The sequence below is a fragment of the Thermobia domestica genome, chromosome 18 (assembly GCF_964235325.1).
Source record: "Thermobia domestica chromosome 18, izTheDome1.hap1.1, whole genome shotgun sequence".
NCBI classification, from domain to species: Eukaryota; Metazoa; Arthropoda; class Insecta; order Zygentoma; family Lepismatidae; genus Thermobia; species Thermobia domestica.
Genome location: NC_137471.1, coordinates 84,469,805 through 84,493,078, shown reverse-complemented (window position 1 = coordinate 84,493,078; position 23,274 = coordinate 84,469,805). Strand labels below are relative to the sequence as shown.

Here is a 23,274-nt window from a genome sequence, read left to right as displayed (position 1 = left end):
AGATGATGTGCGATATAACGGAGAAATTACAACCATATTGTCACTTTAGATGAAGACTTGACATTGGAATTTTGTTTTCTTTGTTCAGAAAATATGAACCAAATGCACAAATTCAGTGTGTGACACAGGGGAGTGAGATACAGAGAGATTGAAAAGTGCAACACATACACTTTAAACAATACTGTAGTTGAAAAATGATGCTTGGACTTGGAACAAAAATTTTCTTAACAATTCTTTCAGTCCTTTTCATCTTTCCTATTATTTGTCTTTTGTGTTATAATCATTAATATTAATGTATCTTTACTCGTAACAAACAATTTGTTATCCTTAACTGTTCATTTATTAACGTCAACTTCTTACAATTCATCTGTCAGATATACTCTCTACGTAGAATATATTGTAATCTTCTTCCTGTATAGGGGCAGGTAGAGCTTTAGTAGAGCAAATTATGGTCCGGAATCATTTCCCACTAACGGTTTTTTATTATAAAATCCACTATAAACTGTATTCTATAAGTATAATAGAATAACGTAAATTTCTCTAATATAAGGTAAGTATAGAATCCGTTAGTCTCGGGAAGGATCCCTCAGTAGCGAACTACGTGAAGAGATGTAGGACACTTGCTGCACTATTGCAAGCAGAGAAGGATTAAGTTCCCAACAAGGATCCACTGCAAGGCATGCCGGGTTGTGAACCGGATTCTCTCGTTGCTCCAGTGCAAACAGAAAGAGAGGTAAAGTCTCCCACAAGGCTCCACTGCAAGCCAGGAGGAGAAGGAATCATTAGCTCCACTGAAAGCTAAAGCTTTGCGTTAGGATAGGTACTTCCTACTTTCCACTGCAAGGTCCGAAAGGAGATTTGATCAGTCGAAACTGATGCCTATCCATAGAGTTCTCTTGCTTATATAGCGCTCCAGGTAAGGCGGTGACACTGCTGTTTCCTAATCGTCATTTGATCTGTGGTGTCGCTAAAGTCTCCGTCGTATGCTACTTGTAGTACTCCAACGTAAGCACATGTAGAACGTGTAGAATGTTTGTAAACTCAAACGCATGATACCTTACAATATTTTAAAATGTGCAATGGCCTCTCGTTAGATCTTTAGCCTAGAGACGGACGGTGGACAAACAGTGTTTCTGGCTTCTTACAAATTCCAAACGTTCTTAATTTATCTAAATGAAATCGACGTTGTATTTCGTCCTCTCACAACAAAACTGTTGAATCATTTGAAATGATTATTCCTGTGTGAACAGTTAGCACTTGGCTTAAGCTGGGATTTTATCACATTTTAATTTAAAAATTAGTGAAAACTTCAGAGTTCTACAAGAGGGAAGTAACATCGCAATGCTGGCGAAACCAGTTTTGTATCCTTCCCCGTAAAGTCAACTCCCGGCTTAGGGACTAACTTTGAAAGCATTCTTCAAGTTCTGGTGCAAGGTGCAAATTTTACGGGAAAAAATGAAATGGCATAATCATATATCCATATGTTTCCTACACACACAGTTATTTACATTAATTTTATCTATTTTCCTTAGCAGATAGAATTCACTATTTGTAAAGCGGAAAATAATTAAAATTTGCAGCATTGTAATTTCTTCAATTTGAATTTCTAAATCGATTCAGATCTCTTATTGTTCCTTTTATTCATTAATCATCTCCTTGATCATGTATTATTAAGTAACAAATTGCTTTTTGCGGATGACCTCAAATATACGGTAGGATAAAGACCATCCATAATTGTCTCAATTTACAACACGACTTGGAAAATATTGATAACTGGTGTTCTCTTAACCAACTTGGTGAAAGATGGAGCGGGAAGGATAACTGTCATTGTTCCTAGATGTAAAAGTAAATCTTTTTATCGCACCTTCTTCTCTTTCTCGCAAGAATTATTAAAATATCATCTTTCTATGACTTACAGTTCTTGAGATATGGCTACTTAAATATCTAGAAATTTGAACTTTTTGGCCAATACCTGGGGAACGGTGACCAGTTGGCCAGTAGACAGTTAAACCGTGACCACCGGTTACTATTTGGTATTAAAATGTTCACCGTCCTCTTAGGTATTGATCAACACCAATATGATCTCTGTGTGACTTATGGTTCCCGAGATTTCGCTTCTCAAATCTCCCGAAATCGGAACTATCTTTTGGCCAATATCACGGAAATAGTAAGACATAGAGAGATGATATTCATGTTAATCAATCCCTAATGGAATGTTAAACATTTTAGTACCGATATTAATTGATGGGCGCTATCCAACCGCCACTGGCCAAACCAGTGGTCAGTTGGACAGTGCCCACCGGTTACTATTTGGTACCAAAATATTTACCATCCTTTTAGATATTGATCAACACCAATACGATTTCTGTGTGACTTACAGTTCCCGAGATATGGCTCCTTAAATCTCTGGAAATAGGTTATTTTTTACGTCAATATCTCGGGAACGGAAAGAGTGACGCGAAAAATGTAATCACTTTCTCTGATAGTTTTTGATGCTCTATCGAATACAGGGTTCAAAATTGAAAAAAATAGCAAATAATAGACAGACGGACAGACAGACACACAGACATAGAGAATTCAGTAACGAACTTTTCAAATTCGTTGATAAGAGTGTAATTATTCAATGAATCAAAACAGGTCTTACTGTTTGACTGAATAGATTAAATTCAGTCAAAGATCTTGGAGTGACATTTGATACGAAATTGACATTTGATAACCATATAGAGAACATAGTTAATGAATCTCTCAAGATGTTAGGGTTCATAATTAGAACTGGAAAGGAATTTAACATTATTACCACACTAACAAAACTATATTATTCCTATGTTCGATCAAAACTGGAATATGCTGCTATGATCTGGAACCCCTCACAACAGCAATACCGACGCCAACTGGAAAATATTCCAATCTAAATTCATCAAATATTTGGCACACAAGAAAACTACAATCTATGCATCTTATGAAAACTATCTAACATTAATAGAAACTTAATCCTACACTAGAACAAACGCGAAACATGACAGATCGCATGTTTGTCCATAAAGTAGTACGAATCTGATATCGACACTAAATTTTCATGTCCCGACACTTAAAACTCGTACTGATAATTCTGGTCTGTTCTATTGCAGAAAAAAAGCAAGGACCAACCAATCTGAAGAATATGCTCTTCTTATAACAAAATGTTTATCGAACACAAAGAAATTAACATCTGTAATATTAACCCTTTACGCACCAAGCCTAAATCGCCAACGTTGTTTACCAAGCTGGGGTCTTCTAGGGACCTCAAGTATTATTTTAATTTCTCAACTTATTTTTTTTGGCACTTTTTTAACAAACGTATCATTGATCTAATTATGTAGCAGATATCCCAAACGGATGCAGGGCACATATAAAAATCGAGAATAAATTGGTTCTTATAGTTGCAGCAGTATCACCAAATATCACATTCTGGGGTCCTTAGAGGACACTGCTTTGTGTGTTAAGGGTTAAGAAAACTATTGTAGATTTATTTTGTAATACATCAACACTATTGGGCTTATGCCTGTTATGTTGATGACAAATAAATAAATAATAAATAATATTTTGGTTACAAACACAACAGCATACATAATTATTAACTGTGGAATTTAAAACGGAAACGATTTTTTGAACATCCCAACTTCAATAAAGGAATAAATACACTGAGAAAAATTAGTTTTCTGGACAGCGGTATTTTGCACAAATATACGGAATCTTTATGTTTACTACGGAAATCCGTTATTCGTATGCTATATACTTTTCCCACTTAGATGTTACATCATGCTGTTGCAGGATGTATGGCATCTAAGAGTCTTCCATAAATTACATACATATATACCTTCTACATATGTTACGTACGTCAGCTATATGTTACATACGCCCATCTGTATGTGAGGTCCTGACTGTCAATACATGGTTCTTTCGTTCGTACGGAAAGCAAGTTTATTCGGAACACTTGTACGGGAAGTGAGTATAAAATATACTTTTTCATATATACGTTTAGTATACGTTAAATCCAAAAACTACAGGATTTGCACATGTAACCTACATTTTTAGGTATGCCACATACGTTTCTTTTTCCAGTGTAACCGTTCTACGATTCTCTTTCCAGTGTGACATGAAGAAGTATTTAATTATTGCATTCTGACAGTAAAAAACATATGAGAGGTACAGTAATGAAGGATAATCGATCACTCGATAGGAAATAGAAAGGGTGAATCGGTGATCCCAATTGATTTTGTAATTCGAACGAATAGTTTGTAGAACTATTAATACCTATAAGACAAAAATGTGTTTTAGTGAAAATTCAATACTGATAGCAAAACTGTTCTAAAAACGTAGTGGTTAGATCTAACAGAGTAAGCTTATCATATATAGAATTTATGCATAAATCAAGTCTTCAGTTAATACTTCAACTTTCTTTGGTCTTAAAGATGCCTTTTTATGTAGGAGATTACCGAAATAAGTGTATCTATAGCGTTGATTGAGACCATTAAAATTTTAGCGGAAAAAGGTTAAGATTACTATGCCCAAGTTTCCAACTTCAAATATATGGACACGATATAGCACTAAAAAGGAAATTCTATAAATAATATACGTTTATTTCCGTTAAACAACCTTATACCCAAATTGGTCGTTTACGGCTCTGATTTTGTAAACTGAACTTAATTAGGTTCTAGTAGAATAAGTGAAGCTCACAATAAATTGTTTCCTGAAAGATCATAATGTAAACGAAATTCTGTACCAAAACAAATGTAGATTTATGCTTGTTTCTATGTTTCTTGTAAGTCAGTTTATTTTTTTAAAATCCGTACAACAGATATGACAATATGTTTGACTTTCAGGAACTTGATTAAGTGGTTATATAACCAACATAGCCATTGTGAAATGTTGGGTTGCATAACTTTTGGGACACCAATTAAATGCTAGTTCAAAATTCAATAAAGATTCCAGAAAAGCGCTTGTCGCTATATTTTACCATTTCTGTCCCATGGCGATCAACATTGAAACCGGAAATGATTAATTTCTAGCTCTTCCGGTTTGAAAAGACTGTTAGCGGAGAAGACGAAACCTATTCTGGAGACACCGAATGTATTTCAAAAAGCCGTTTGTCTCTATATCTTACCCTTTTTATTCTGATACCTGTTGACATGCTGGCTGATGGTCGGAAGTAGTGTCTATAAGATTTCCGATACTTATGCATAAACATGCTTTGGAAGTCCAATAAAATTAATGGGAGGGCTCGATGGTTCCGTGGTAAAGCGCTTACCTCTGGTGCATGAAGTCCCTGGTTCAATCTCCGGTCAACTAAGCTTGTAGTGGACATAGTCTCCGTGGATTTTCTCGGTGTACTCCAGTTTTTTACCCCTATTCTTATTTCACCAATTCTTAAATCATTATTCATTTGTCACAATCATCGTCTCCCTTAGCCTAACGGACATAGGTGTGAAACGTTAAACTGAAAGATTTCATTACATTTTTCCAATAAAATTAAAATTGATATAACTACGTGTCATCACAGTATCTATACTAAAACTTTTACCATAGATCCCTCGAGGCTATATTTATAGCGTACACGCCTTTGGAGTGGGAAACCCGGTTCAGTTCCCGCCGGGAGTTCATGTGATTCGCATCGCCCGTTAAGCTGTAGGTGCACGTCTTACATAACCTCGCTGCTAAACAGGACGCTAAGATTAAAAATCGAAGTCCAATTACAAATTTTATCATATATGTCTTTCCTACTATTCTTATTTTTAAACGGAGCTCCTCCCTGGCTAAGCGGTTAGCATAGGCGCCTTTGGCGCGGGAGACCCGGGTTCGATTCCCGGCGGGAGCTCATGTGGTTCGGATTCCACGTTAATCAGTAGGTCCACGTCTCACATAGCCTCGCTGCTGAAAGGGACGCTAAACTGAAATTCAACTCAACTCTTATTTTTAAACGTCATTTAATTTCGACAAAATTGCTTAAAATAGCATTCAGTCGATTAAGGAATGATACTGAGTGACTATGTTAGTCATAGAAGGATTAAGGAACTAGAGTAAAGTCGAAACATTTCGAAAAAAAAGATTTGAAGTTATTTCCTTTAAACCCTGCCCCCTTTCCATTCATGTTAGGTTTACATCGATTGAACTTCGGTTTATTCACCAAAGAACAAGGGTTTGAACGTAAAATGCATTATCACATATCGATATGAGAAGTTCGTGATTAGCTCTGGAGTTGATCTGCCTTCTTCCTAACAGGGATCCAGAAATATGTAAACGAGAACTTCTGATACGTCCATGTGCCACTTCGTCCATTGTAAAATGTAATATAATGAAATGAAATCTTTGAGTTTTACGTCCCACGTTTATGCCGGTTAGGCAGAAGGAGACGGTGATGATGAGTAATGAATGAAATGATGGAATGAAGAAAGTGGGGGGAAACGGGAGAACCCCGAGAAAACCCACGCACACGGTGTTTGTCCACCACAAAGTTCACTTGGAGGGGGCTGAGATCGAACCCGGGACCCCAAGCACCATTGTAAAATGTGTTCAAGTATTGTGACATAAAGTGTGTTCAAGTAATAGGCTAATATTTATACCGCATCTTTATAGGGGTTACTAGTGCAGTAACCCATCACTTAATATTCCTGGAGAGTAACGCTAAAAAATAAGTCTGAAGAAACAAAAATGTAAGGATTACTGGTTAATTCTTAATTACTAATTAAGAATCTGGATGACTTAGTGGAAAAGTAATTACTTCTGTCCATTACGATTTCTGGCTTTTCATTATAAACCAGATTTGTAGATGTAGTATATTTCAAAATTATTTCCTATCAGTTTCAAATATTGCACAAATGCTGCTAAACTATCATAACATACTTCAAAATAGAAAATAAATATACGGAGTCAAAAGTACTAAATTGCAATACGAAAGAGATTTAATATGGAAATTGTGGAAAGTGCGGTATTACAGCGGAGGAAATTGGCGGAAATTCAAACGCATGGTTGCATGCTTAACTCAATTGGAAATGAGCCACGCTCTCGCATGTATCCATCTTCCTCTCCTCACAGAGATGGGACGGGGCAACGGAAGAACGGGACAGAGGAGAGGGGGGACGAGACGAGACAAGTGGATTGCAGGACGCTCATTGTGTTGGCCGGAAGTCTGATTAACGTGCTGGACCGAGCGTACGGAGATAATATGTGGTCAGTCCATCATTCAGTCACTTCTTCAGTGGCAGACGAAACCACAAACAGCAACAGGCAGGCACGCAACATCAGTTGTCGTATTCCTGGAAGAATATCTATTGTCCAATGCCAGACAATGTCCGTTTCGCATTAGAATAGCTAATTACGTATTCACTGATTCTTCCCCCTCTTTCTTAAAAGAAGTATTTTCCGCTTCAATGCGTATTGTTTTAATTATCGTTTCGAAATACCATTCAGAAAGGCAATTGTCGGTCGATAACATCACATTTAGGCGCCACAAAGGGTGTAACCAAATAAAATTTAAACAATAAACAATTTAAATGCTTTGTGAATTAGTATCTTTTTTCTTGAATTTTAAGAGTACAGTAATTACTTCCACATTCCGTAACGCTAGTAGGTAGACAAATGACATACAGCGGATTTTTTAAAACGACAATTTTTGTCCGGTTTTTTTTTTATATAATACTGCGAAGAGATAACAAAAATTTGACCTTTTTAAAATGTATTACTTCCAGAAGTCATTAACGTATTTTTAACAATTTAACCCTTACTAATAGAAGAACGTGTGTGTGTGTCTGTTATCAGAATTCACATAGAAAGGAGTCGCCTAGAGCCACCAGATTTTGAACACAGAGAAGTGTTCACCATATCTAATCGTGTACGAAGTCGTTGAACTTGAGCGAGGATTGTGGGGATCACACGTCCTGGATACTCAAAAATATAGAATATATCAGAAGACATCCCCTCAACGTAGACAACCTAAACTACTCCATAGTGTTGCAGATTGCATACTATTCAGTTCGTGTTACGAGCAGCTTAGGTTACTTATCTAATTACTTAGCAGTTGCGACTAGTGAACTTGTTGTTTCTTTTTAAAGCAAAATATTACTATAGTCGAAAGGATAGTAAGTAAACTGTCTACCTCCTTACTGTGCGGCCTAGGTTTGATTCCTGGTGCAAACGCGATTTTTTTTTTCCATTGTGATCGTTTGAACGCGTAAGGTTGCTTACAAGACAATATATGAAGCCTCTCTCTCTCTCTCGAGAATGTGTTGTGAAAATAAATATCTCGTCTCGGAAAGTGAATCTGCTTCTATTGAAAGAGTTCCGTCTCGTTTCGTCTCGGAAGACTACCATAAAATGCAGATCTGTTTTAAAGAAAGTTCACCGGCGCAGTACTTTACGTCTGAGTCTAAGGCTGTGACCAAAAGTGTGAAGTGCATACAATGAGTATGTCAACTTAATGTATACAATTGGAGTGCACACACTAGATATCGTATATTTCGTCAAATTAACTTTTGATCTGCACTTCGTTCCAGTATCTCATTGTGGAAGAACTTGAAACTATGACAACAATAGATACGAGAATTTCACGTACTAAAATAATAATAATAATAATAATAATAATAATAATAATAATAATAATAATAATAATAATAATAATAATAATAATAATAATAATAATAATAATAATAATAATGCTCAAAAAAGATGAATTACTTTCCGGTTACATTAAACATAAAAATATCCTACAGAGTGAGAATATGGAGCAATCATAAAATGACATGTCTTTTTCACGTATGCTAACAGCGTCAGAAGTTGTATTCACTCATCGTACCTGGAAATCTTTGTAATTTCTGATCTCTTACGCACAGATTTACATGAACGAATCGTAAAGGCAATGACTATATACAGTACATATTGTGTGTTATGCACACAATAAACTCGCAATAGCATAAAAACCACCAAACTATTGGCGATGATCTATTTTATTAGGCATCCTTGTGCAAGGAAATATTTCTTAAGCCATTAGGAGGGGAGTAGCACTCGGGGTTAGGGCACCAATGACGCAGCTGCGGGCGCTATTTGAACCAATACGATTTAACTTCTTAGTCCTTAAAAGTTAACTAGCAAGGTAACTAGCAAGAAAATTAAATGAAATTAAATCTTTCAGTTTAACATTTCACGATTATGCCCTTTAGGCTAAGGAAGACGGTGCTTAATGCAAGCGAATGATGATGGTAGAATTAGTGGAATAAGAAAGTGGGAGGAAACGGGAGTACCCCGAGAAAACCCACGGGCACGAAAACCCCACAAACTTACTTGGCAGGAAATCGAACGAGGGACCCCACGTACCAAGGGTAAGCGCTCTACCACTGAGCCACTAGGAAGAGCGTTAGAGACAGAAAGTGCTGAAGGAAGCCACAAAGTTAGTGACACAAAACTACATTGGGAAATGCATAAAGTATAAAAACTAGGATAGTTCATATTGTATACAATTTCTTCTTGTACCCAATACTGATACCGTAATTGTGATATTTCTACCAAATAGCTTTATTTACAGGCATATTAATTCTTATATTTCCACTTATTGCGCTAATAATCAAGTTACTTACTTGTTAGATGTTACTCTTTCTTTCTGATCTATAGATCTTTGAAATAGTGTCTCCATATTCTTAATCTGCGCCAAAAGTTAATACTTACAAGGATGACAAAGAAAGAAATGGTGCAGTTGAACAATATGAGGACAAAAATTTACAGGAAAAGCTATTATGTCACTATGAAATACTGATGTATAGGATCATGTCTAAGCAAGCTAGAAAACCCTAATATGGTAAAATTAACAAAAAAAAAAAAAAAAAAAAAAGTGTAAGATTATTATCTGATAAACCTCTTGAAGTGGAGTCTGTGCGTTGTATACACACTCCAACACTTGCATGCACTTCACTGTAGTATTCTGAGTCACAGCAAGTAAAGCGCACCACTACGCTTTTGGCCCCCTATTCCTCTTATGATATACACCTGTCGTCTCTTTCTCATGCTTCCCGCTGCGAAAATGTTTAGTCAGTTACGAAATAAATCATCTCTTCCAATTACAATCATAAATTAAAACTCTTAATATAATAATAAGAATTTTATGAAAATTAAGATACGATTTTATGAAAAAAAAAAAAAAAGAAGTACAATATGTATGCTATGTAATGGCTTTCATTGTTCAACTACATGGAAAGGATAACTTGTTCATAATCGTTTCATAATGGGTGCAATAATGTGATTATATGAATTAAGAGTAATTTGTAAAAACCTTGGTAAATGCATACAAATAAATAAATTTTTGACCTGTACTTCGCTTTAGGTTAGCTGTCAAAAATGCAAATGTACGGTAATTGGCATATTATGGTCCCTCATACAGATCAAGTGCAAGGTAATATTGTAGCCTTGAAAGGAATGTATTTGTTTTGAAGCAAAACTTGGAAATTACGCCTTACTATCAACTTGCGATTAATTAACATTTGCAGCTGTAGTTGTAGCCATAAAGTAATGAATATTATAGGTACTCATTATTCAATGCTGTATCTTACAATTTTAATTAATATACCATTAAAGTATGTGATTTACGTGCAAATTACTGCAGTACCGATAGTCTAATTATTACAATTAAGCTACATGAATCATATGATATTTTAACTACAAACATATAGTATTATTAAAGATATTATTACTTTTCTACGCTATTTTCGTTTTGCTTAGAGAACATATATTTTTTTTTTTTTCAGTTTCTTTTGTAACAGTTTCAATATTTCACTTATAGAATCACTAATTTGCATATTTCTAGAGCAAATTATTATAATATCAGCTGAAAAAAATATTCATCTCAACAAAAAAGTATTAAAAATAAGCTTTTTAAAATTTTATTTACAAGTCATTTTGGCATTATCGTTGCCCTTACTATATAAGGAACCATCATCTTAAATACGCAAGTGTACTAACCTACTAGTGTACATCTTCGCACACTACGCAGTATGCACTAGCAGACTTATGAACTTGGACCTTTTGACGCATACTAGGTGACGTCAGTTCCGGAAATAAGCATACTTCGAATGTGCCCTTTTGGACACGGCAGGCCCGTATCCATGGGGGGTCTAGGGGGGCCGGGTCCCCTCTAAATTTTCGCTGGCCCCCTAAAATTTTCACGGTAGGCTTGCAAATGAACTATAATATGGTGGTGAACTATCATATGGTTGGATCGGGCCCCCCCTAACTTCAGCCGGGCCCCCCTACATTTTTGGGCTGGCTACGGGCCTGGGACACGGCCTAAGAATTAAAACAGTTTTTGCACAGCCACTAGCCTCAACTGTCTGCTGTCAAATTATATTAGGTTGGTCCCGCTGCGACTCATATACCCCATGTTTTGGAAGTACTAACACGCAAATGGTTCGCTACATTTTACACTGTAATATTTTGATGCGGTTTTCACTAATATAAAGACGATTTCCAAGGAAGGTTCTTACCTACGATAAAAATAATATATTTCAATAATTTTGATAATTAATTATTATATATTTCTTCATGTATATTTCATAAGAAGTTAATTTCATACTTTTAGTTTAGATATCTAACCAAACTTCTGAAATGGTGAAATAATTGAAACATTTTAAAAAATTAAAAGAAAAATTAGATTTGAGAAACCCTGTAAAAAGCACGAAGTCAAACACATTAGCGCCTCATAAAATTACCATTGAAATTATAGGTTTCACCATTTTACAATAGGGATTAATTTGTTCAGCTTGGCATCATTTCAAAAACTTCTTATAGATAATAGTAATAAATTATATTATGTTTTCTTTTAAATAGTTCATTATTAATATGTCTGCTTCTTAGCGATTTTATTATTTTCTACCTTTGAAAACATACTTTGAAGTCGGTTCATATTTTATTTTTAAAAAGTTTTTAATTGCCGAATTCATTTTACTGTGCCATACAGGGTTTTTCGAGTTGAATGCTTCATATCTTAAATATTTATGCCTAGACTACTGACACGTTAAGCTCCGTGCTTTCGATGTTTCTTTTTTAGAATTTTCCCCGTATGTAATGTGAACACTCCCAATATCAAATGGAGAAAAAGCAATATAAGATTAATTGCTATTTCAATTATCTCATAAAAATATAAATAGATAACAACCTTCTATTTTCATATTTTCATATTTTCATATGTACTCAATATTTTTACTTTTTTCTTTAAAATAATGCTCTTCAACAAAGATGAATTTGCTTGTTAAGGTAAGGAGAAAAGAGCTATAAAATTTAATTATGGGACGTTAATATATAAACATTCAGTATTAAAAAAAACTGACAAATATAATGAAGACCAAGCATCGGTGCAAATCTGTCCTCAACACTAGGGGTGGGTAGGACTGTTCCCATATATATATATATATATATATATATATATATATATATATATATATATATATATATATATGTGTGTGTGTGTGTGTATTTTTAGCGATATTCAAAATATTTATGAAGTTGAAAAACAATGCTGTGCAGGATCAAGGGAACAGAGTTGTCTTCAACATTGGGAAGCGGACAGATTTAGGCTTATTCTGAGGAAGATTCATATTATGGTAGATGAATCTGATGTCTGAGGCGATGTAGACGAAGTAGTGGTGCATACCAGTATTACAAATCAATGGTGTCAACACAATAAGTAATCTGAATACATGCATATTTTATAATTGGTATGATTATATTTGGGTAAAAAACACATTTCAAATCGGATTATTGGGGGGACATGTCTCTTCATCCCCCCGGTATTTGCGCCAGTGAGGCCAAAGGACATTTAACATATATGAGGCTAGGATTCAAAGTATCAAACCTGAAACAACGAAGATATTGAAGCTAATTATTATTATTAATTCTAATGTTAAATATAAACGTAAAGTTATAATGCATCTTCATAATTTAAAGCATGCTAGCAAACCATTAATCAAAGTAATTTGTTACGTTTTGTTCCATTTATTTAATTATTCAGTTTTCCCTTTTTTCATTTTTTACTCCGAGCGACAATAGGAGAGAGTAAATTATGGTACTGATCATGAAAAATATTGAATTTGACGTTCAACCAACTTACACGTTTCATCTCACCCACATTCAAAAAGATCGATTTCTGCACACCTGTCTGCTTCTCCTGATATATGAACACTCGTTTAGAGATCGTAATTTTCAACGTATTCGAACCAAATTTTAAGCTTAATGGTTTTATATATATATATATATATATATATATAGGATTCACCAGTTTTTTCTCCTCTTTCGAATTTTCTTTCTACCACAAGCACATATAAGGCAGTTAAGAGCAGTGAAAATTAAATTTGCTTCTTTGTCGTAAAGGATTTAACGCGTTTTAAAAAAATCGTTTGAATAGCAATCCTATGTAATGGTTCAAGTAGCTATCTTTATAGGAAAATCCCAGAAGGTTTACTTTGAAGTGAATTTTTAGGACAATTTTGTCAGAAACGGCTCAGACTTAATTCTTTATATTTCAAAAGTAAATGTTTCATTAACAATTCTGCAATACAGCATCAATCATTTTTCGTAAAACAATCCACAAAGAGTACTTCTCTTTTTAGAGTTAACTTTTACGTAAGATTTTTCCTAGAAACAATCAGGCAATATTGTTATGGTTTCATAAATATTTTTATTGAAAATGTTTCATTGTGGGGTAAGCGATTTTCAAAAAAAGTCCACAAATGATAGTTACTCTCCTGGATGAGTTCTTTTCAGGGCAATTTTCTCAAAAAACTTTATAGGTGTTTTCTTCTTATTTCATAAATATATATATTGTTTCAATCTATAATATAGTGTAAGTGATTTCTCATGAAAATATCCACAAACGGAAGTTGACTCTTCGCGATGAATTTGTTCCAGACGTTTTTCTCAAATACGGCTTAAGTATTTCGTTCATCTCTCTATATAAAAACAGAAATCCTGAGAGAGTGAGTGGCTGATTGATCAATGTCCTAGGTCAAACCGCCGAAGCTAGAAACTTGAAACTTGGACACATCATAGGATATGTGACGTAAGATGCCACTAAGGAATGATTTTTTTTTAATATTCGAAGGGGAAAAGAAAGAAACAGGGGTTGCGGTTATTATATTAAAATGTACATATTTCCAAAATCCTGGAGGTTGGAGATATGAAATTCGGTGTATTAAGTTATTATCTACAACAATAGCGCATGTGTTTCAGCGTTACTTGATATTTGACATGATAGGGAAGAAAATGGATGGGAAGAAAAAAGATTGGAAATAACAATTATTATACGAGGAGTGATCAGAAAATAAAGTTACAAAGCCTGAAGTGAAATGTGTATAGGTATTTTTCGGCATTATCTCCATATCGGTTACGGCCCTTGTCGCATCGTGGGATGAGTTTGAAGATTCCTTCCTGGTAAAAATCCTGTCTTGTGTGTTTAGTCACGTTGTCACGAAGTGTTTCAGTTCCTCGTCTGAAACGAAGTGACGGCCTCCTAAGTGCTCCTTCAAATGCGGAAATAGATTGAAGTCGCTTGGAGCGAGGTCTGAGCTGTAGGGAGAGAAGTCAATGATGTCCCCACGAAACTACTTCAACAGCGTGGTAGTTTTCTGGGATGTATGTGAGCGCAAGTTGTCTTGAAGGAAGATGACGCCCTCGATGAGAAGTCCAGACCGTTTCCTCCTGAATGATAAACCTCTACCAGCTGCCGGTGAATTTCAACCGCGGTTACATGCTTCGCCCACAAAAATCGAATAACTGAGTGGACTTCATTCGCGAGACTAGTTTTTCAAACGAGTCATCATTTATGTTCACATACAACTAACGCTGTAGGTGGTGAATGGCTGAAATTCTGCACACTCCTCATTCCTCTATAACAGAGAAAACTTCAAAAATATCGGCCTGGTAACCTTAGTTTCTGATTCTCCTTCGTGCATATCTCCGAATTCCTAAAGGTTAGAGATATGAAATTTGGTATGTATTAAGTTCTTATCTAAAATAATAAGGCACGTGTTTCAGCGATCCTTGATATTTGACCTAGAACGAAAGAAAATGTATGGGAAGAAAGGGAGGTACGGGATTACAATTAGATATTATAATGATATGTCTATAGCTCGGGATCTTTTCAGATAAAATACATTAAGATTGGTATTCGGACTTAAGCATGTTTTGATATTTGACTCACAAAGGAAGAAAAGAGGCAAGAAGAAAAAGGTTGGGATTGCAATTATTATAGATAGAGACATGAAATGTAGTATATTAGACTTTTAATCTAAAATAACTAAGGATATATTTTACCGTTTTTAGATGTTTGAGAGGGTGTTTCCTTAAGGGTTTTCACTACAGCAAAATTAAACTTCCGCTAATTTTAGAGTTTTTCTGTAATATCTTCAAAACAAATAAAAATATTCGAAAAGCAGAAACGTAGTGAACTAGACAATATGATTTTGCATTGATACCTTTACCACAATTCACCTATCTGCTTTTGATATACCGCTATTTACAGAACCCACAAAAAAAAAAAAAAAAAATGTTAAATCTATCTTCAGTTCCAAATCGAAAGCAGATAGATGAATTGTGATAACGGTATCACATGCAAAATCGTATTGTCTAGTTCACTACGTTTCTGCTTTTCGAATATTTTTATTTGTTTTGAAGATATTACAGAAAAATTCTAAAATTAGCGGAAATTTAATTTCGCTATAGTGAAGATTCTTAAGATGCTTATACAGGACATTCAAATTTTGGGGGGAGACCTCAAATTGAAAAGAATTCTTTACAGAAAATACTAAAGGAAGAACGCAAAATATTGCCTACCTTAACATGTAAGAGCACTTACTAGTTAGTATGTCATAAACAAACTGTATGTACTGGTATTATACTATTTTCCTAACTGAACGTCCTTTATTGATTTAGAGAGATAATTTCGGTTACAGCTCTGCAACTGTTGATCGTTGTCTAATCAACATAAAAATCTCTTCAAAGTAAGGAATCCATTAACAACTATGAATCACGAATCACAAAGCAGATGAAATATTTACACCCGCAGATACAGCAATAGTGCTAATGTCTATGGAGTAACGAATTGAATACGTATGTATGTAAGCTTGAAGTATTTATAGCCTTGTATATGGAGAATAGATATACCATCATCAGAACACAAAGCTTTCATTAGCATCAGTCACTGTCGATGCACTGCACTATATAACCTATATTGCTCTAATGGATGGGTGTGCTTATTGACTATAAGCGTCATATGGCAACGTAATTTCATGCCGAGTTTGATTGATGTTCACTGCTCAGAGATGGAGTTTACAAATCGTCTATTCTCACCTACTCATTCACCTAAAATCAGGGAAGTGGAGTCACAGCATACGCGTAACGTCGCTGGGAAACTGGTTTTCCATTGTGAACGATTTTTCAGTTCAAAATTACAATGAAATGTTGACAAATGTGTTGTCATTTTTGAAGTTGTTAATTTACAGCGATGAGTAGTACCATAAACAGTACAGACGGTATTTAACATAATTACGATTGAATTATTTATAACGTGTTGTAATCCGACTTATCTGCCTTACAATCCGTTCTAATGAATACGATTGTTCTCACTGGTGTAAAAAGAGTTTTTTCTTGAAAACTACTCATGAGGATTTATTTACTGAACCTATTTTGTTCAGTTCAAAGTGATGTATTGATTGGTAAACGTCTTATCGTCGAATACTGTTATACTTAAACAATAATTAAAATTTAAAACTGGATAATATTCGAGTATATCTCATGAACAATATTGTGTACTGTCATTTATTGGTAACATCTCAGAATCAGTGTTGCCAGAAGAGTCAGTTGGAAAAGCAGGAGATTCGAAGATAAAAAACAGGAGAAAGCAGTAGACACATATAGTAGTGGCGTTTGAATATAAATCCGGGTGGGGGCAATAAAATTTGCCATTATTATGGGCGCAGTAGTCATAACAAGCAGTCCAGAATACATTTCCGATGAACTACGTTGAGCAAATGAAAGGGAAAAGTCCCGATTTATATTAATATTATTTGATACGTGTGGGAAGTAAAACGTAGTGAAAGAGCAAAGAGGAGTAGGAAAATGTCGTTTCATGCACGTAGCGATAACGTAGTTATATGGTACAGCCACACGTGATCGTGACGTAAGACGATATCTTGCTGACGATCGTGGAGAAATGATCTAAGCCACTCTTCCAACCCAAATCCCAATCTAAACAACACTTGTAAATCTTACAGAAAGTCATAAAAACGCTAACCATAATGCATATAGAAGATGGCGTACAGTTGTATTCTTTGCATTCATATTATATGCAGTAAAGCTCTATAACTATATGCTCTACAGAGCTTTGTGCATTATAACAGAGAAATTTCATCCTTTTATGTGAGGAAACATTGAAAATTCAGTATTAATAATAATATATTTCTTCAACTTCTCGAAGTAAGGAAAAAGCAGGAGATTGTTCACTTTTCATTTTCTTTCGCAGTAGATCAGTAGAACGTAGAAAAAGCAGGAGATCTCTTGCAAAAATCAGTAGATCTGGCAACGCTGCTCAGAATAAAAACCTTGATAAGTGTCTACTTCAGTATCTATTTCATCTCTAGATGTCGCGGTTGTCGTACAACATTATTTTCTGAGGAGTTTGGTTTACCGAAACTACTTTATACAGTGCGTTCAAAAAGTCGCACCGCAGTGGATTATGGCAATGAGATACATAGAAACACTCCACTACAATAAATGTTGAAAATACTTTATCTTAGCTTGAAGACTCAGGTTAATAATTGTCAATTATTGTCCTTCACATTTTTGCGAACACTCGAAATAAAGATTGATAATCGGTAAGTTGTATGTATCTTATATGTGATAACAATCCTGTAGTTCTTTAATAGTTTTAGATTGATCCTGATATTTCTTTAAATATCGACTAAAGCAGGGAATTCGTATTATTATTTAGTTCAAAGTCTTTTGTCGTCGCGAATTCTGTCGAGGAATTTGAAGCTAAAAATACATAAAACGATAATCATGCCTATTGTGCTGTATGGTTGCGAAACATGGTCACTTACTGTGAGGGAAATACGCAAACTAAAAGTATTTGAGAACAAGATCCTGAGACAATTATTAGGACTCCAGAGGAACCGGAATGGAGAATGGCGGAAACTTCATAACGAGCAACGACTTAATTTATATCGTTTACCAAACATTGATAGGGTCAGAAAATCTAGGAAGCTCAGGTGGGCTGGTCATGTAGCTAGGATGGAAGAAAATAGGAACGCTTTCAAAGTTTTAACTGGAAGACCAATCGGAAAACGACCATTAGGAAGTCCTAGGCATAGATGAGATGACAATATTAAGATGGACCTCGCAGAAATAGGAATACAACGCAAAACTGGATCTAATTGGCTAAGGATAGATATCAATGGAGAGCTTTTGTGAGTGCAGCATTGAGCTTCCGGGTTTCATAGACCATAGAGTTAGTTAGTTCGGTTTATCCTGATAGTGTTCAACGAATAATGTTGGACCACTTTTCAATGAATAGTGTTTCTCACGTTCTTTGTACTACTTATTCCCCGCACGTAAACGAATTCAACCAATAAAAGGAAAATATTGCTGTGTTATTAACATTGTAACACTCACCTATATTCTCGATACTCAAATAAACACTGACCACAACTGGTTACAATGAAACATGAATGACCTTTAATGAGTAGTATACTTTCTATTGAATTGAAAGTTGAAGTCTACAGTAGGAAAGTTAAGGGAATACACGTAGTTCTACGACATCAACGATGCCATGCATTAGATGATATTATACCTAAAGGAACTTTCCACATGCATAAAAAAACACACACACACAAAGTTACCCTATTATATAAATGTAATGCGCTGAGAAAAATCCGTTATCGGACAGCGGTATATTGTATACTTTGTCTTTATGTTTACTACAGAAATCAGTACAGAGCATACGTTATTCATACCCTACATTTGTACTGACCTTCTTCTCGCTTAGATGTTATATCATGCCGTATGTAGGATGTCTGGACATCTCACAGTCTTTCGTATATTACACACGAATACTCATGATATATATATACGTCAGCTATACGTTACATACGTCCATCTGTATGTGAAATCCTGATCGTATGTGAAATCCTGAGTTCTTTCGCTCGTACGGAAAGTTTGTTTATTCGGAACACTTATACGGAAAGTACATGTAAAATATAGTTTTTCAGCTATACGCTTGCAGTACGTTGTCCAAAAACCATAGGATTTACAAATGTTACCTATGTTTTTACGTACGCCACATGCGACTTTTTTCTCAGTGTAAATAAGAAAAATAATGATTGTATCTTGTATAATTCTTTTTAGACAACCAGTTGAGATTGGAACCCCCCGTCGACCTAGAGATCCGGGTCTACAGTCCTCATAGCTTCCACCTGAATCGGGCTCAGTTTATAGTTCATGGAGGTTTTGACCTGACTGATTGGTGTACATTCAACAGTATTGTGTGGTCAGCGCAAAATTCCTTTCTCTACTATTGACTTTCTTTCTTTTATTTCATTGTATATTACTTCTCAGTTCTCGTAAATCTAACTCACTGAAAGCCCACGACACTTATCTAGTGGCAAATCCGTGCGCGTTTGATACATATGCTCCCAGGGTCGATTACCAGTGTGGAAGAATGAAATTTGGACATATTACTGGGCTCGGATCCAACTTACAACTCTAGGTTTACGTCCTATGTAGCCTCGGAACTGAAAACGGATGCTAAATTTAACAAACAAATAAAACAAAAATCAAGTCTGAAAATTCTGTGGGATTGAATATATTTATCAAAGCCTACAGCGCTGAGTATTTGGTAGCATGTAAATGCTCAAAGTATGCAATATACTAGCGTCAATTACACGCTTCGCTAGATTAAAATAAAAAAAATATAGTAATATGTTCCGTTAGTCAGTAGCTTTTTATTATTACTGAAGCACTCTCCCTCTCCCCCAAGTTGGGGAGGGGCTGAATTTGGATTCTAATGACATCGGAAATGTCACCCTTCGTCAAGCGACTCCAAAAACTGTGGATTCGGCGCTAATATCCGTCATTTTCGATCATTTTTATATATAGAGCTCCCCCTCCCCAAGATGCGGGACTGAATTTGGATTTAAACCGCATCGGAAGTGTCACTGTTCATCTCAGCAACCCCGAAAACTGTGGATTCGGCACTAATATCGGTCATTTTTCGATCATTTTATGTATCTCCCCCTCCTCTCCCCTAAGTTGCACGGTGAAAGTAAAATGATAAAAACCATCCCAGGCAAGAACCTCGTCTATGTTGCAAATTTGATCGAGATTGGTCGAGTGGTTCAAGAGTTACACTAAGTCACATAGTGACTTTCATTTTAATGTTATACATAGATTAAATAATTATCAAACCCCATTCTTGGCCAAATGTTTCTTTTCCCCATCCTGCTAGAAGGAAAAAAAAACAATGTAGCTATTTATGTTCTTTTATAAAATGGTAAAATACTCTTAAAAAATATATATGTATCTAAATTAAAAAGGAAATATACTCACAAAAATTCCGGGTTCTATCTCGATGACAGGAAAGCACTTATGGCTGTTGTTTCAGAAATATTCAAACGTTAATACCAGCAACACATCTGGTAGAAAGTACTGGTTAAAAAAAGAAACATGGAAGAATAATAATTAAACAGTACGAACATTGTAAACAAGAAAAACTGTAAAATTCTCTTGGTTCTGTACATGCAGGCGTTGTACAATATATCTTTTGGTGTCTAGTTTTTTTTTAACAGAAAAAAACACAGGTGAAACTGACATTTTTAGCAGGCGTTAACGATGTTTTATTTTACGTTTTAGCCCTCTTTTTATTATTTCAAGCAAGAAAGAGAAAATAACACACCAGAAAATAGAAAGATTGTTTTTTTTTTTTTTTTACTTGTTGTTAAGAGTTTTTTTGTTCTCTCTTTAGTATTTCGTTACCACCACATGTCACCACATAAATATTTTCTTCATAAACTCGTCGGGTTTCCGCTTTCTATCGTCCATTTTAAATATCATTATCGTCTTCTTCTTCCTCCTCCTCCTTTTTTGTCAGAGGTTGTAATATTTTGTTTCCATTTATTTAATTCTTAAATTGGATTCTAGTATAAGTGACTTGTTAGTAGCCATGTGTTTCGACAATGGAAGTGTGAGAAGTATGTGTAGGAGAATGAATAGATATATAGAATTCTTTTTTAAAAAAAGTTATTGAGGAAGAAGAGAGTGGGGAGATTTTGTAGTTGTAATTCCAAACCACTTCTTGTGGTGTGTGTGTGTGTGTGTGTGTGTGAATATGTAGATATATGCATATGTAATCGTGTCTTTCATATTGGCCAGAGGGACTTTTCAATGTACAAATGGTTTGGAAATGAGTTTTTTTTTTAAATATATATCTTTTTTTGCTTACTTTATTAGTGTACTGAACAGCTTTAGGCAATGTCCAGTACTATAATACCACGGTTCACGCCCAGAACGCAGGTGTTCGACAGGTTGTTTCATATGTTCTATTACAACTGGGCGCTAGGCCTCCCCCCGGACTCTGACCCCCTCACACACATTCCCCAATTTTGTTCTTTTGAAAAGTGGCCAACAGCAGAAATTATGAATTTCCTTAATTTTACTTTCTGTAATGTGTAGTTTCTGTCTATCATTTCCAATATACTTTGTTTGTGGTCTTGTCAAAACATGTACTTACATTAACGCAATTCATTTATCTACTTCAATTCTGGATAATTTGTTCCTTCAAGCCTTGTTACTTGTGGTAATTATCTATCTAAAGAAATGCCGTATGAATAGAATTGTAGTTTTCGGATTTTCACTGTGAAAATACGTATGTGATGCGACATGTATGTAATTAACAGATAATTTTATTCCCATTTCGAGAAGACAAGGTCTAACATCACATGCATTGACATTTCCTGTCCAACAACTTCCGGTTGGTCAATTATAGTTTGACCAATACGAACGTTATTATTGAAGCGAGTGCAAGCGAGCTTTTACCACTCTATCCAACATATATTTATTTCTGTATTTATTTGCAGAGCCGTCTTGTAGATGGAACGTCCACGGGCCAGCGCTTGTGAGGTCCCACGCCATAGTAAAAAATAATTAGGAAAAGGCAAAATTTTACTATTTCTAACCCATTCTTGGGATTCAAAATATTTAGAGATGATAAACCATCATCTTACAATTATGCATTCATAGCGTCGTCAATGACTACTTTAAGGATACGTCTGTGGTGAACATCCGACTTAAGATTTAATACATCCGACTTAAGATTTAAGGCGGAACTTTTTTGAGTTTAACATTTGATGTTTATGCACCTAGACGAAGAGAGACGATGATGGTGAAATGGATGATGCTCGTGGAATGGCGAAAGTGGAGGAAAATGGGAGAACCCAATGCACATAGTGTTTGTCCACCAAAAAGCTCACTTGGCGGAGCTGGGATCGAATTAGGAACCCTACACGCTACAGGCGAGCACTATACTATTAAGCCATCGCGTCACTCAATTTACTCCTCAAATAAAGTCTTCAGGCCCCGCGAATAGACGGTATAATCCTGCCTGTATGGCTATTTCAGGGACGACCAACCTTTGTAGGTTTGAAGAATACTTTTAATTTCAGAAATCGCTGTTGGTCTACTTATCTGCCACTAGATCAATAGAGGAATCATAAAACAATTAACTATGTGCGAATAGTAGTGTCTATAAGAATTTCACGTTGTTTGTTAGTATATAACTATACAAGTTATTAAGAAACAAATGTTTCTGAAACTCAGGATTAGTATGATATAGACCACTACGGACTATTTCTCACCACTTGCCGGTCGAGTAGTAGACACCGATCGACAGGTTGGCCCCTTTGCTCTGTTTCATGAAAATTTCTGTAAAACTTATCAGATTTTAATTAAACTTGGTGTGTGTTTTTATTGAGGCTTGTCTCTTGTTTGGGAGTTCAAATACATGAATAATAATAATAATAATAATAATAATAATAATAATAATAATAATAATAATAATAATAATAATAATAATAATAATAATAATAATAATAATAAGGGTGAATATCCACATCGAAATGAAAGTGTGGTAACTTTAATTTTTTTAAAAAATCATTTTTAAAACTGTACATTTTTATAATAAACTTACGTTCTTACAATAACCGTATTTTTTAATAC

General features: G+C 35.1%; 1 protein-coding gene across 1 annotated transcript in view; it reads right to left on the bottom strand.

Annotated features, from left to right (window-relative positions):
• Positions 1-20,884, bottom strand: part of LOC145675954 (uncharacterized) — a 102,347-nt gene extending 81,463 nt beyond the window's left edge. The window contains exon 1 of the mRNA XM_081746771.1: positions 20,611-20,884. The gene's annotated coding sequence lies outside the window, so the exon portion shown is untranslated. The remainder of the gene's footprint in view (positions 1-20,610) is intronic.
• Positions 20,885-23,274: the final 2,390 nt, after the last annotated feature.